Consider the following 16,006-nt stretch of genomic DNA (forward strand, 5'->3'; position numbering starts at 1 on the left):
GCGCGTGCGCGTGCCAGACAGACAGAGAGAGACAGAGAGACAGAAAACGAGAAATCGAGAAATCGCCCCCCAGGGGGGTTGGCCATGCCTCAATCCCTTCTCCTCCATTCTCCTCTCGGGATCTTGGGCAAGCACGCACACGCGTCCGGTGTGAGTTTTAAGCCACCAAGTCCGGGACGTGAACCACGGTCGACTACATGGGAGTCCAGCGACATAGCCATTATGCTAACTGCTGGTCCCTCATTCAATCTTTTTACAATCTTTTTACAACAAAGAAAAAAAGAAGAAAACAGTTTAGTTTCTTCTTTGGTGTTAAAGATTTGAAGATTTAGATTGTGTCACTTTTAAAATATCTTTCAGAAATGCATGTTGTCTTGGTGCATAATTATAAAAGAATATATTCAGAGGGCCAGCAGGTGGCATGATGGTTATGGTGCTGGACTTCCACGTGGCCAACCACAGTTCAAGTCTTGGACCTGGTGACTTGCTGCCTCACTTTCCCTTTCTCTCTCTCTCTGACTCCGTCTGGTCAAATTAAAAACAAAAATAAAATAATAATAGCAAATAAAATTAAATAATTTTTTGAAAAGAATATATTCAGAGAAGATAAACAAAGTTGGAGGTATCACAGTTCTGATTTCAAAACTTACTACAAAGCTTTAGTAATTAAAGTGGTATAACACTGGCACAGGAACCAACATACAGACCAATAGAATGAAGAGAGAGCCCATGGTGGCACACCAATAGTGTGATGCTCTGTAGTGCTCGATGCCATATGGAAGACTGGGGTTTGGTTCCCAGGTTGATATATACACGCCAGCATATGACCCTGTTGAGGGTGTGTGTGTGTGTGTGTGTATCTCTTTCATTAAAGAAATGAACAAATAAACATTTTTAAGACTTAGGACCAGCCCCATAGCCTAGTAGTTAAGAAAGTCAGATCCCATATGACTGGCCATGGTTCAAATCCTAGCTCTGGTGGCTTGAAAAACACAGCAAGTGCATGTGCATGTGCATGCATGACCCAAATTCCAACAAATCGGAGAAGTGGAAGAGGGATTGTGGCATGACTGCACCCTATTGGGGGTGCTTTCTCTCTCTCGTTCTGTCATTCTCTTTCAGGAGAGTACATATACCCTTTGGCAATGAAATATAAAAAGTTTTAAACATAAGAGTGAAAATTTGTAAACTCTTAGAAGAAAACATATGTAAAATTCTTTTTGACATTGGATTTAGCAAAGATTTATTGGGTATGAACCCAAAGTACAGACAACAAAAGAAAAATGAACAGGTTGGACCTCTTTAAAATTAAGTGTATTAAAGGGCAATATCAAAAGAGTGAATATGGGACCAGCAGTTAGCATAATGGCTATGTCACTGGACTCCCACGTAGTCACCTGCAGTTCAAGTCCCGGACCCAGTGGCTTAAACTCACACTGGGTGCGTGTGCGTGCGTGCCCAGGATCCCGAGAGGAGAATGGAGGAGAAGGGATTGTGGTGTGGCCATCCCCTCTGGGGGGTGACTTCTCGCTTTCTATCTCTCTGTCTCTCTCTGTCTGGCTGGCAAGCGCACGCGCCCTATAGCAAAACCCTCTCCAAAAAAAGAAAGAAAAAAAAAGAGTGAATAGACAGACATGCAATGGGAGAAAATAATTGCAAATTGTATCTGATAAGGGGTCAATATCCAAAATATATTTTTTACATTCTCATAACTCAACAGCCAAAAGTTTTTAAAAAAATAACCAACAAGAATACTACTCAGCCATAAAAAAAAATTCGGAGGACATAAACACAGTGAAGGTACTTAATGAGAATAGGACAGTGTGGAATGGGGTAAGTGAAGAGAAGAGGATAGAGAAAGATAGCAAGTGAACAATAGAGAGACAGGACGTTAGTGAGAAACAGATAGGGCTTATTAACTGTTGATGATGACATGTATAGTATTCTCAACTGGATTGGTCTGAGAAGTATTTCATGATGGGCAAAGTACTTTTACAAGCAAAATGAGAAATAGCAATTGACTGTTTTATAAAAATAATTAGAATAATAAAAATAATGATTGGGGAAAACAGAAAAGATATGGAATGTTGAAGTGGGGAGATTAATGTCTCTGTACTGACTGACATGCATGGCATTCCCTTTTGAAAAAACAATGTAATATACTGTAAAGTTATATGTAATCCAATGTAATATAAAGAAGATTATGATGATAATAAAAATTAAAAAAAATTAAAAAAAAATAATAAAAAAATAAATAAATAAATAAAAAATAACCAACAAGCTCAATAGACATTTCTTCAGAGAAGATATATAGATGGCCAACAAGCACCTGAAAAAATATTCAACATCACCAGTCATTAGGAAAATGCAAATCAAAACTATAATGAGATACCACTTTATAGTCATTGGAATGGCTATTATCAAAAAACAGAGGGACCAGCAGGTGACATGGTGGTTGGGGCACTAGACTCCCACAGGACTGACTGAGGTTCAAGTCCTGGACCTGGCAGCTTGCTTTCTCACTTTCTCTCTCATTCTCTGCCATGACAATAGCAAATAAAATAAGAAGAAGAAGAAATAAAATAAATAATTGTATGGGCCAGTAGGTAGCATGGTGGTTAAAGGCGCTGGATTCCCACATGGCCAACCTCGGTTACAGTCCTGGACCTGGCGGCTTGCTTTCTCATTTTCCCTTTCTCTCTCTGTCTCTGGTCAAATTCAAAAAGTGATAATAATAACAACAAATGGAATTAAAGAAATCTTTAAAAAAATAGAGAGCTGTAACTGTGGAGAAATTGGAACCCTTATGTATCACCTGAAGTAATGTTTCTCACCATAGAAAATAGTATGGTAGTTCCTTTAAAAATTAAGTATATAATAACCATATGTTCTAGTAATTTCACTTCTGAGTATATACTCCAAATAATTGAAAGCAGGGATCCAAACAGATATGTGCACACCCATGTAATAGGGGCATAATTCACAATATCCAAAAAAAGTGGAAACAACCTAAATATTCATCAGTAGATAATGGATAAATGAAATATGTTACATACATGTAATAGGATGTTAGCCTTAGGAGAGAATGGAAACTCTGATACATTCTGCAACATGGATATACTTGGAAAACCTTGTGCTAAGTGAAAGAAATCAGTCCAATAAGACAAATACCGTCTAGTTCCGTTTATATGAGATACCCAGAGTAGGCAAATCCATAGAGATAGAAAGCATAATAGAGATTACCAATGGCTGAGGGGAGGAGGGAATGGGAATATATTGTTTAATAGGTAGAGTTTCTGTCTGGGATGATGAAAAAGTTCTGAAAATAAACACAGGTGATAGTTGTGCATCATTGTAAATATGTTAATGCTACTGAATTGTACACATAAAAATTATTAAAGTGATTAATTTTATGGTTTCTTTCTTTCTTTCTTTCTTTCTTTCTTTCTTTCTTTCTTTCTTTCTTTCTTTTTGGTGAACTAACCTTTATTTTATTATCTTACCTACTAATCATGCATGACTGTCTTGAAATAGGTTTTCTTAGAATAAACCCGTTTTTACTCAGCACAATTCAAAGAGGAAACATTAGGTCTTTCTGGTACAGGAAAAGTCTTTCAAAAGTCCCTAAGTGATTTTCAGAAAATATAAAATGTTCCCTAGTCTTGCAGAAGTTTTGGCTTAATTTTACCAAGCACCAAGATGTGTCACTATAGCTAAGGGAAGACAGAAGCAAGCTAACAAAAAAGTTACTAATACAATAATATATTACAATCTGAAAACAACCACTCTGTTTATTTACTGACCAGATTACAAAAATAATCGTGATGGATATCTTCATTCATCCTTCTAATAAGTCTGTTGATCTGGTCTTCCCTGTTGCCAGCATCTTGACCTTCCAAACAATGGGTGGTCTTTTTCTTTACTTCACCTGGTGGAGAACATAATTTGAAGGGCCACAGGAAGTTATTTGCTTCTCTGAAGTGTTTTCCAACAGTGTAGATTCCATGAACCAGATCCTCTTTGTAGATGAAGGCAAATTTGTCAAGAGGTCAAGCCATCAAAGAGTTATCTGTCAAAACAATTCACTTCTTATTGATTTTGCCATAACCATGCTTGTAGTTTAGTTCATTTACCGACTTCAGGTTCAGGTACCCTCATGCAATATATGGTTCTACATTTCTCAGCATGTTTGAGGCAATTGAGGCCTTCTTGAGCTTAACAAATGCCATTGAAGATATGGCGAAGACGAAGAAGCTGCAACACCTTTTGAATCTTTGGGCTCACTCCATTGATACCTCTGATCCTGATGACAAACGCCGATTTGGGTTCTGCAGGTGCATAGAAGCTGCCAGCTTTTCTTGCCATCCTAGCCGTGCAAATCTCAGTTCTGTACATCTGTCTATATTCCTTATGATAGTGCTTAGCTTTTCATAGATAAGCCTCCTCCTTGCCTTTTGAAGCATCTTTTGAGCAAACTTCTTTCTCAGGTGCTTGATCTTCAGCCCCACAGAATTCCTTCCCTTTTTCTTATGGGTTTCGGGCAAAGCAGGAACCTTTTTCTTGGTTTCTGCTGCAGCGAGAACCTTCTTTTTCTTCTTTTGTATGCCCTCCATGGTTCCAATCAGAAAAGAGGCAGCTCTATTTTTTTTTTAATTTAAAAAGAGTATATTCCTTATTGGAGAACATTTCTGCCAATGAAGACAGAGGGAAAGAAGAACATAGAGATTAAATTGTCTCTATGAATAGAACGACAAAGAGATTTTGTTGTTTTAAAGCAAAAGGCCCCATGGGCTGGCCCTGTAACTTGGTGGTTAAGGAAACTGGATGCCACATGTTTGACTATGGTTTCAATGCTGGCTCAGCAGTTTGAGAACCATACTAGGCACATGTGTATCCATGCCCAAAATCTCAATGGGAAGGAGAAATGGGGAAGGGATTGTTGCATGACTATTCCCCATGAGGGGTACGTTCCCTTTTCTGTGAGCATCAGTCTCTCTCTGTCTCTGTCTCTGTCTCTGTCTCTCTCTCTCTCTCTCGAGTGCATGTGTCCTCTAGCTATTTTTAAAAAATCAGGGACCAGCAGATGGCATAATGGTTACATCACTGGGCTCCCATGTAGTCTACTGCACATGTAGTCTACCGCAATTCGAGTCCCAGACCCAGCAGCTTAAAACTCATGCCAGGAGCATCTGTGTGAATGCCCAAAATCCTAAGAGAAGAATAGAGAAGAAGGGATTGCAGCATGACTATTGTCCTCGGGGGTGATTTCTTGCTTTCTGTCTGTCTCTCTGTCTCTCTCCACCTCTCTGGCGAGTACATGTGACCTATAGCAAAAATTTCTCAAAAAAAAAAAAAATCAAACAGGCCCTGCTTCATAAATGAGTGATAATTCCTGTAGCTTCAGTAACTCATTTCTTTTCTTAATCTGTGGATTTCTGAATACCAGACAGTTGGTCTTAAAGCCTTCTTGAGATAAGAAAAGCTATCAATATATCTCGAAGCAGATACAAATACCAGCAAAAGTGTCTGTTTTGTGATCACTGTTCATTAAGCCCCTCACAGGATAGGTGGAGGATCTTTCCACCGAAGCGAGTGCTCTCATCTGTAAGACAAGCAGGTAGAACTAGGTAGATAAACAAAGGTCAATTCTATAAAATTTGAAAGCAGCATTTTCTATTCTATAAAATTTGAAAGCAGTCGCAGGGCACAGTAAGATCTCAGTAAAATCTCCCCTGGAAGCAGCTGAAGTGAATGAGTCCCTGAAGTGTCTTGAACTTTGGGGCTTCAGGGCTTGCAGACTTGTTCAGCACTGCATTCTAAGGTCTTCTGGAGAATAGGCATGTTTGTCAGTGGCCGTGAGGATACCAGAGTGCTGCTAAGAATGTGGAAAATTTGAAAGTAAGTCTCACCGATCTGGGAGTGCTGAAGACATTGTCTCCTCCGAGGCAGTGATAGATATCTTAGGCTTTTCTTGAATGTTCTACAGCACCAAGCAGAGGCTGGGCACAGAGGGGGCTTCAACATACGGACAATAATGATGCCATCCTGGCACTCCATCAACCAGCCTGCTCTTAGGTTACATTGTGTCCACTGTGATGAAGTGCTTATGGTTCACAGGAAAGTGCCAGGCTTCACTAATCTTAACTAATGGTAAAGGATAAGATGAAATAGAAACTTTGCTTAATAAGGTTACTATGCATTTTTAAATGAAGCTTTAGATTTTAATGCTTCAACAGGTGAAAAAATTGATTTCTAAAATTCCAAAATAGACTCCTTTAAAAATATATAATGAGACACACCATCTCAAGGCTGAGTCGTGGTGGATGTTTTGAGCCGTGGTGGATGTTTTGAAGACATTTTGAGGATTGAGCCACAGTGGACCTTTGGTGAGCCCCACACAACCTTCTGTGGGAGCCTGAACATCTGTGCAACCTTCTCACTTTGTCTCATAACCATGTCCACCAATGAAAATGCTAATTCACCAGCTGCCAGTCAAGAACCAGATTCAAGAACAAAGGAAAAGACAATACAGAAAAGAAGTTCATGTGGAGCCGAGGAAAGCTAAGACCGATGACCAGGTGCTGAAAAGGAGAAATGTAAATTCATTTCTGGATAATGCTACTTCTCCACTGCAGGAACATCATAATGGCCAGGGCACTGTAAACGGCTCACTGATGACATTATCAAAGACATAAATGGTAACAGTTTAGAAAGCCAGTTCCAAGCTACTCAAGCTGCTAGGAAACTGCTTTCTAGGGCAAATCAGCCCTTCATAGACATCATCTAGGCTGGGTTGATTCCAAAATTTGTGGGGTCTTTGGGGGGCAGAGATGATTGTAGTCCTATCCAGTTTGAATCTGCTTGGGCACTCACTAGCATTGCTGCTGGGACATCGGGACGGACCAAGGCTGTGGGGGACAGAGGTACTATCCAGCATTCACTTATCCGTTGGCGTCTCCCATGTACACAGCAGTGAACAAGCTGTATAGGCTCTAGGAAACATCGCAGAGGATGGTTCAGATTTGTGGGACCTGGTTATCAAGTAGTGAGCAGTTGACCTTCTGTTGGCTCTTCTCGCAGTTCCTGATATATCATCTTTATCATGTGGTTCCTTACGTGACCTCACTTGGACACTTTCAAACCTTTGCCACAACAAGTTTTGAGCACCCCCCCCCAGCTGCTGTTGAGCAGATTCTTCCTCCTTTAGTTCATCCCCTGCATTACGATGATCAGAGGTATTAGCAGATACCTGCTGGCTATTTCCTACCTTATCCACAGTCCAAATGAACGGATTGAAATGGTTGTAAAAGGAGTTGTGCCCCAACTTGTGAAGCTTCTAGGAACTACCACATTGCCCACTGTGACTCCTGCCCTAAGAGCCAAAGGTAATATTGTCACTGGGACAGAGGGACAGACCCAGGCTGTGGTAGACGCTGGAGCACTTGCCATCTTCCCCAGCCTGCTAACCAACTCCAAATATTCAGAAGGAAGCTACATGGACAATGTCCAACATCACGCCGGTCGGCAGGACCAGATCCATCAGGTTGTGAATCACGGGTTAGTCCCGTTCCTCGTCAGCATGCTCTCCAAGGCTGACATTAAGACACAAAATGAGGCTGTATGGGCTGTGACCAACTACACAAGTGGCCGAACAGTTGAACAGTTTGTATACCTTGACCACTGTGGCATCATGGAACCCTTGATGAACCTCTTAACTGCGAAAGATACCAAAATTATTCTGGTTATCTTGACTGCCATTTTAAACAGCTTTCAGACTGCTGAGAAGCTAGGGGAAACTGAGAAAGTATAATAAACAAAGTATGTGGAGGCCTGGATAAAACTGAAGCTCTACAAAACCATGGAAACGAGTCTGTGTACAGGCTTCATTAAACTTGATTGAAAAGTTCCTCTGTAAAGGAAGAGGAAGATCAGAACATTGTGCCAGAAACTTCCTCCAGAGGCTACACCATAGAGGGTAGAGCGGGATTCCTGGGTCTTTAATTTTTAGACTGCACAGCTGAGACACAAAGGTGTCTTTTGTATGCTATGTTTGGTATAAGTTTATCTTACTATTTCTCTACCAAGAACTCTTTTCAATTGTGGTTGTTATTGTAGCACTTTTTACAATGAAACTATACTTGAACAGTTCCAAACTGTACATATTGTATGAAGCTTGTCCTCCAAATGGATTTCTTATTTCTATGTGCAATTTCATATCTTGCACTGTCCTGAAAGTAAAATTAAATTCCGCCCTTTTCTTTAAAAAATTAAATTAAAATATATAATGATATTTTAGAGATAGCTCAAACAGATGATAACTTTGAGGGGAGAGGATGTCACCTCATTCTTCCCTGAGGTATCTCTGTGCTAATGCTAACAGGATGACAAATTATTAAAATCAGAATGTAAATGCCAGTTGTTAACCTTAAAAAGCTAAACTGAAGCAAAAGACCAAAAACTAAAAGGACCTTACTTGGTCATAAATTTGAGGACTGCAGCAGGGTACAGATGAACATAATCCTCAACATGCTCACCGAGGTCTTTCAATCTTCAGACAGGCCTTAAAGGACAAGCAGGAAGGGTGGGGAGTGGGGAACAGACCAGGTATTCTTGTACCATTACCTTTGTCTACAAGCATCAATAAGAACAGTGGTGGGAGTCCAAGGTTGGACAGGCAGGCCGTGGGCAGATGTTTTCGCAGAAGTCAGGTTGCGTGATCTCCATGCAAGGTTACTGACTGGTGCTAGGGTAGGTGGATAGACAGACTTGAGTGGGAGGGAAGATCTGAAAATCCATTGGCACTGCCCATGGAAAACGCCCCAACCACCTTTTTGTGGTCAGGAACATTTTGCTACTCAAGATAGAGGGCAGCACAGGGGACCTTATAAAACTTGGAGCATGCTCAATTCTGAGCTTGGTTGTCCTCAAGAACTTATTATTTCCATTGTGGTTTCTGCAGCACACATCCCACCCTCATCCCCCAGTTTCACTAAGGTATTCATGGGAAATTATATAATAAGGCCTAACAAACCATGTGTGGAGGTGAGAGAGGAGTGGAAAACAAAGGGAAGAGAAAAGAGATATGCCAATCAAAATGAGGCAAAAAAGAGATAGCCTAAAGAGACCAAATAAAAGCACACGATGCAGGACACTCAGGACTGGTATTCCCCTAAGGGTCAGCCTGCTTTTATTTCTCAGGAGTGTGCTTTCACTTTCACTGCCTCGTACTATTGTACTGGCCAACTAAGTCCAACTGCTCCTTATGGTCGATGGAACAAAAAGCAGAGGCAGGAGAAGAAAATTTATTTCTATAACCAGTTACAAGGAGACAGCAAGTACCATAAAACTGTCTGGAAAAGTGCAACCTGTTCTCCATATTTATAGGTTCAAGATGCAAGCACCTGCAAATCATTCCTCATTACAGAGTTAATTGCTTTTTCCTGAGTAATTATCCTGATGCCTTCAAATACCTATTTCTGGTTTCTTATCTGACCATTTGGTGAACCCTTGATGAACCTCTTAACTGTTTGGTCCTCAAACAGACCCTGCCATGGCTCAACAACACTCAGTCAGATTGTTCTCTTTAGAGGTCTTTCTTCATTTCAAAATGGCTGTAGTCTTGCTAAACCCTAAACGGGCCTGCTTACTTTCTTTTGCCCTGCTTGTTATATTCATTTTTCCCTACCATATTGCTTTGTTATTTTTGCTCTACTTCTGTCTCTTGGCTGAATTCTTTCTCACAAGAAGACACCAAGATCATCTCTCCGGGCTAATACTGCAGAGTTCGACAAAAAGTTTTCATTTGCAGGCATATCAGTGTGAGAAAACACCTCCTCCATAACCATAACCAGCTCGGTTTAGTCAGAGTTGATAGAAATCACACCATCTTGATTCCAAAAAATGTTTGCAAAGTTAATTATATCTTAAAGAAAATTAGACTTGGGGGGCGAACAGGTGGTGTGGTAGTTAAAGTGCTGGATTCTCACATGGCTGACTGCAATTTGAGTCCCTATCTAGCAGCTTGAAAATCACAACAAACAAATAAATAAATGTTATAAAAAGATTTTTTTAAAAAAAGAATATTAAAAATAAGAAAATTAGACTTGGGTCTAACAAGCTAAAGTTCCTATTTCAAAAGCTATAATATAGACAAGTCCTACAACAGCCATCACTAAACATTTTCTTTTTCTTTTTTTTTTTTTTGTATTTTTTTTATTGCCAGAGAGTGTATGTGCTCTCCAGAGATGGAAGAGCAAAAGCGTCCCTATCTCATGCCCCCAATGGGGCATGGGCATGGCCATGCCACAATTCCTTCTCTACTTCTTCATCGTGTTGGGAGTTTAGACACTACACACGTGTACCTTTTTCAAGCCGCTGGAGCCAGAACTCAAACCAGGGTAGCTCTAGTTCCTTTAACCGCTCAGCCATGGGGCCAGACCGGGGTAGGCCTACCTCTAACCATTTTGCCACAGGGTCCCCCACCAGTATTTCTAGCTCACACCCGCCCTGCAGAGCTGAGTGAGATCAGGGGCAGCTCCCCAGCACCGACTTCAGACATCTGCCTCTGAAGATGCTGAGGTGACTGCATCTGGCAGCGCAGGGCAAGGGCAGCACGTGGCCAGACAGTGGTCACCCAAATCACCCAAGCCTCAGCGATCTGAAAGCCCCAAGGATAGGAGCAGTTGTGTGGGGTGGGGAGGGGGATTGTGCTTTTTGTATGTGTTTGATTTTCATTTTTTAAGTTAAGATATAACTTATATAGAGTAACATTTAGTGTTTTAGTAAACAGCCCTACGAGTTTCAGCAAATGCATAGAGGGATGGAGCCACCACCACACAGGATACCCCCAAATTCTCCTGGACCACTTGGCAAAACCCCTTCCTTTGTCCTCCTCCCTTGCCCTGGCAATCATCGATCTATTTTCTGTCACTGTAGTCTCACCTTGTCCAGACCTCTTGCCTCTCATCCACTCCCCAGCACCCCATCCTATTATCATTTATTGCCCCGATAATGTCACCCATTCAACATATTGTAAAATATGTCCTGCTTGATACTTGATATTTTCTGTCACTAATACTTGTTCACAAACACATCTAGAAATCTATGGAATTGTCCAACCCAATGGGCATGGGTCAGTCATTCTCTTTTACTTAGATTTTTTTGGGGGGGGATGGGGAGAGGTTTTTGCTATAGGGCACATGTGCTCACCAGCTAGACAGAGAGATAGAAAGCAAGAAATCACCCCCCAGAGGGGATGGCCACGCTGCAATCCCTTCTCCTCCATTCTCCTCTCGGGATCTTGGGCACGCACGCACATGCACCCGGTGTGAGTTTAAGCCACTTGGTCCGGGACTCGAACCGCGGTCGACTACGTGGGAGTCCAGCGACATAGCCGTTACATTAACTGCTGGTCCCTTTTACTTAGCTTTTTCAGCAGGCTTTGCCACAAATAATTGTGACTTCCTAAAAAAAAAAAAAAAAGCCTTCCTTTTTTTGAAATTCTTTCCTGCTTTGGTTTTCGTACACTTGGCAAAACCCCTTCCTTTGTCCTCCTCCCTTGCCCTGGCAATCATCGATCTATTTTCTGTCACTGTAGTCTCACCTTGTCCAGACCTCTTGCCTCTCATCCACTCCCCAGCACCCCATCCTATTATCATTTATTGCCCCGATAATGTCACCCATTCAACATATTGTAAAATATGTCCTGCTTGATACTTGATATTTTCTGTCACTAATACTTGTTCACAAACACATCTAGAAATCTATGGAATTGTCCAACCCAATGGGCATGGGTCAGTCATTCTCTTTTACTTAGATTTTTTTGGGGGGGGATGGGGAGAGGTTTTTGCTATAGGGCACATGTGCTCACCAGCTAGACAGAGAGATAGAAAGCAAGAAATCACCCCCCAGAGGGGATGGCCACGCTGCAATCCCTTCTCCTCCATTCTCCTCTCGGGATCTTGGGCACGCACGCACATGCACCCGGTGTGAGTTTAAGCCACTTGGTCCGGGACTCGAACCGCGGTCGACTACGTGGGAGTCCAGCGACATAGCCGTTACATTAACTGCTGGTCCCTTTTACTTAGCTTTTTCAGCAGGCTTTGCCACAAATAATTGTGACTTCCTAAAAAAAAAAAAAAAAAGCCTTCCTTTTTTTGAAATTCTTTCCTGCTTTGGTTTTCGTAATTTTGTGATTCTCCCCTTAATTTTCTGACTATTCTTCCTCAGTCTCCTGTGCTATCTTCCCAGCATTGACTATCAATGGTACCAAATCTGGCAGCCACTGGTGGTTGCCTACCCAACAGCTTAACCCCATGTTTCTTCTTGTTCCCACATTTGTTCACGTATTCATCCTAAGGGAAGGTGGCCTCACCCACAGTCTCAGAGGTGAATCCTTAACCAACAGGGTAGTCTCATATGTGGAAGTCTTCAAAAAGTTCACGAAAATGCAGACTTTAAAATGCATGGATTTCAAAGGTGGGTTTCTTTGCTTGGTGTGTGTGTGTGTGTGTGTGTGTGTGCGTTTGCACCAAACTCATCCTTTAATTCTATTTTCCCATGATCGAAGTCCCCTCATATGCAGGGACTTAGTGAAATGTAAGGAGAAGGCTGCTGGGGTGGAGTGGGAACTCATGGAAAAGATTCTCCATCCTCCAGTTTCTGTTTTAAAAAAAGATTAGAGAAATGACCAAAGTTATTGTGATATTGTTACATAATAAGAAATATATATTTGGTCTTTATCCCATGTCCCTGGTACAGAGCACCTAAAACCCTTGTAATTTCCTAAATGATCGGAATTCTAGGAGCAATTTTCAGTCTGATATTTGGTCTTTGATTCCAGTTTCTGGCACAGAGCTTCTAAACGCCTTGGGATTTTCTGGGTGATGGGAGTACCTTTCATTTAAATGAGATGAGTCTTGGTTGGTTCCTGGATAGCTTCAACATTGGGACTGGTCACCAAAAAGACCAAGCCATGATTAGAAGCTTGAAACTTTCTAGGACCAGCAGATGCCATAATGGTTATGTTGCTGGACTCCCACGTAGTCAACCACAGTTCCATTCCTAGACCCAGTAGCTTTAAACTCACACCAAGCACGGGTGCATTCATGTCCAAAATCTCAAGAGAACAGAGAAGAAAGGATTGCAGTGTGGCCATTCCCGGGAGAGGGGGAAGGGGGGCTGATTTCTCGCTTTTTGTCTCTTCGTGTCTGTGTCTCTGGCAAGCACACGTGGACTATAGCAAAATCACTCAAAAAAAAAAAAAAATGGTGGGAACCAGCAGTTAGCGTAATGGCTATGTCGCTGGACTCCCATGTAGTTGACTGCGGTTTGCGTCCCGGATGGCTTAAATTAAAATTCACGCCGGGTGCGTGCCCAAGATCCCAAGAGGAGAATGGAGAAGAAGGGATTGCAGCGTGGCCACACACACACACACAAACACACACACACACACCGGGGAGTGATTTCTCGCTTTCTGTCTCTCTGTCTCTCTCTGTCTGGCAAGTGCACGCTCCCTATAGTGAAAAAAAAAAAAAAAAAAAAAAAAAGCTTGGAACTTTCAGCCCTAACTTTCATCATCTGGAAAGGGGACAGTAACTGAAGTTTCAGTAAATGATCAATCATGCCAATGGGATGAAGCCTTAATAAAAATCCCTAAATGACATTTAAAGGGTTTCCAGTTTGATGAGCACATCCACGTCCTAAGAGAGTGGAGCACCCCAATCCCATGGGGCCAGAAGCTCCTGTGCTAGACTCTCCTAGACTTCACCGTGTTCTTTATCTGGCTGTTTCTCTGTATCATTGTGCATGTCCTTTATTCTATACTGAGCTGGTAAATGTAAGTTTTTCCCTGAGTTCCATGATCCGTCATAGCAAGTTATAAAACCTGAGGATGGGATTCTCATTTGCAGAGTTTCTCATTTGCAGCTGAGTCAGATAAAAATGAGGTATTTTGGAGATTTATTACTTGTAATTGGTATCTGGAGGGGGGAGCAGTCTTGGGGGACTGAGTCCTTCATCTGTGGGGTCTTACTAACTCCAGGTGTTGTCATAATTCACAGGACACCTAGCTGATGTCCAGAGATGGAGAACTGGTGGCTGTGGAAAAGCCCAGCCCGTTGGTGTCAAGAAAGTATAGATACAAACGTGAGTGCAGAGACAACGTGAATATGTAGGTGAAAACAGTGAGTCTGAGGGTCAGACAGTGGTTCAGCAGTAAAATGTGATGATCTGTAAGGCGACCCACATGGGGAAGAGTCTGGGTTTGCATCCAGAGGAATCCCTGAGTCCAGTGGCCATATCTAAATCTATGATCCAGGGCCGGCTGAAGCTGGGAGTGGATTGTGGTGTCATGAATCCACTGGGGATGCTGCCTGTCTGTCTGTCTCTTTCTGGTTCTCATGCTTGTGAAAGAAAGAAATGTTAAAAAAGAAAATAGTGAGTTTGGTTTTTTATGCTTTTTTGTCATATTGTCCTTCCTGTCCAGAATTAAGGCAGCAACGTTGTGATTGCAATGCGACAGGTATAACAAAATCTGACACATTGAGCATGGCGAAAGCATAGTAAATGGCGAAACAGATGAAAGAATCCACCTGATGTTCCCAGACCACCAAATAAACCATCCCAGAAACTCTGGAAGCCCAGAGGAGCACCAAAGACACCTCTCTCCAGTTGCACAATTCTCTCTTGAGGTAACTCTAAATGCACAACGCATGTGCCTCAGCTAACAATTGCCTGTAGATAGGCCTGTCTGAATAAGGGGATTTCTCAAAACTTTTTGCAGTGATTTCTCACCCACTTGGTGCTACCTTTTCAAAACACAATTTAAGTTTGGAGAAAGGCAGATGCATGATGCGTGTCGTACTGATTTTTTTTATTTTATTTTGGGAGAAAGAAAACATTTCTGATACATTCCCCTCCCCTTGACCCACAGCGAGCATTTCCAGCTTCTGTGTCAGGGAAAGACCCTGAGAAGTGGGAACATTCCCTTTAGCACATTCCTTTTTAACATTCCCTTTAACACTAAAGCAAATGAAGACCCTGTCTCAAAAGGTGCTTCCAGTGTTGACAGATGCTGATTTGTTGCTTTCTGTTCAAAGGAGGAAAAAACAGACTAAAGCTAAAAGTGATTTAAGATACTTTGATATCTGTTAATATTCTGGAATTATATCAAATGCCTAAGTTTTTGGTTGGTCTTGGCGGCCCTGAAACTGGCATGAGGCCTCTGTGAGGCTGCTACGCTACTGTCAGAGCACTGGGAAGACAGACGTTTAACCCAGCCTATTCCCAACCTGAAGTCACTGGCAGATCGTCAAGGACAAATTATTTGTTGTTCAGAAGAGAATGGAGTTGATTAAAACTATTTTCAACTCTTACAAGTTTAAACTTCAATTGAACTTCTTTTTTTTTTTTTTTTTTTGGAGAGATTTTCACTGTAGGGCGCGTGCGCTCGCCAGACAGACAGAGAGAGACATAGAGACAGAAAGCGAGAAATCACCCCCCAGGGGGGATGGTCACGCCGCAATCCCTTCTCCTCCATTCTCCTCTCGGGATCTTGGGCACGCACGCACACGCGCCCGGCGTGAGTTTTAAGCCACCGGGTCCGGGACACGAACCGCGGTCGACTACGTGGGAGTCCAGCGACATAGCCATTACGCTAACTGCTGGCTCCCGAACTTCTTTAAGATGTGTTACAGACAGAAAAGGTTCTAGGTGCACCGCGGCCTCATCAGGCACCCAGCACGCACCCTGTCCGCAGCCAAGATACCCAAGAGGAAGGTCAGCTCAGCCGAGGGGGCGGGCAAGGAAGAGCCCAAGAGGAGATCTGCGAGGTTGTTGGCTAAACCTCCTGCAAACGTGGAGACGAAGCCAAAAAAGGCGGCAGGGAAGGATAAATCTTCAGACAAAAGAGTTCAAACAAAAGAGAAAAGGGGAGCAAAGGGGAAACAGGCTGAAGTGGCCAACCGAGACACTAAAGATTTACCTGCAGAAAATGGAGAAACTAAAA

The 16,006-nt window shown here is 42.2% G+C and overlaps 1 protein-coding gene and 1 pseudogene across 1 annotated transcript in view; both read left to right on the plus strand.

Moving 5' to 3' along the window:
* Window positions 1-14,657, plus strand: part of AGXT2 (alanine--glyoxylate aminotransferase 2) — a 78,643-nt gene extending 63,986 nt beyond the window's left edge. Inside the window, exons 16-17 of the transcript XR_003550662.1 lie at window positions 14,061-14,145; window positions 14,486-14,657. The gene's annotated coding sequence lies outside the window, so the exon portion shown is untranslated. The remainder of the gene's footprint in view (window positions 1-14,060; window positions 14,146-14,485) is intronic.
* On the plus strand, window positions 5,320-8,165 carry LOC114009218 (importin subunit alpha-1 pseudogene; annotated as a pseudogene).
* Window positions 14,658-16,006: the final 1,349 nt, after the last annotated feature.

This window comes from Tupaia chinensis, unplaced genomic scaffold (genome assembly GCF_000334495.1).
Source record: "Tupaia chinensis unplaced genomic scaffold, TupChi_1.0 Scaffold000489_1, whole genome shotgun sequence".
Classification (NCBI taxonomy): Eukaryota; Metazoa; Chordata; class Mammalia; order Scandentia; family Tupaiidae; genus Tupaia; species Tupaia belangeri.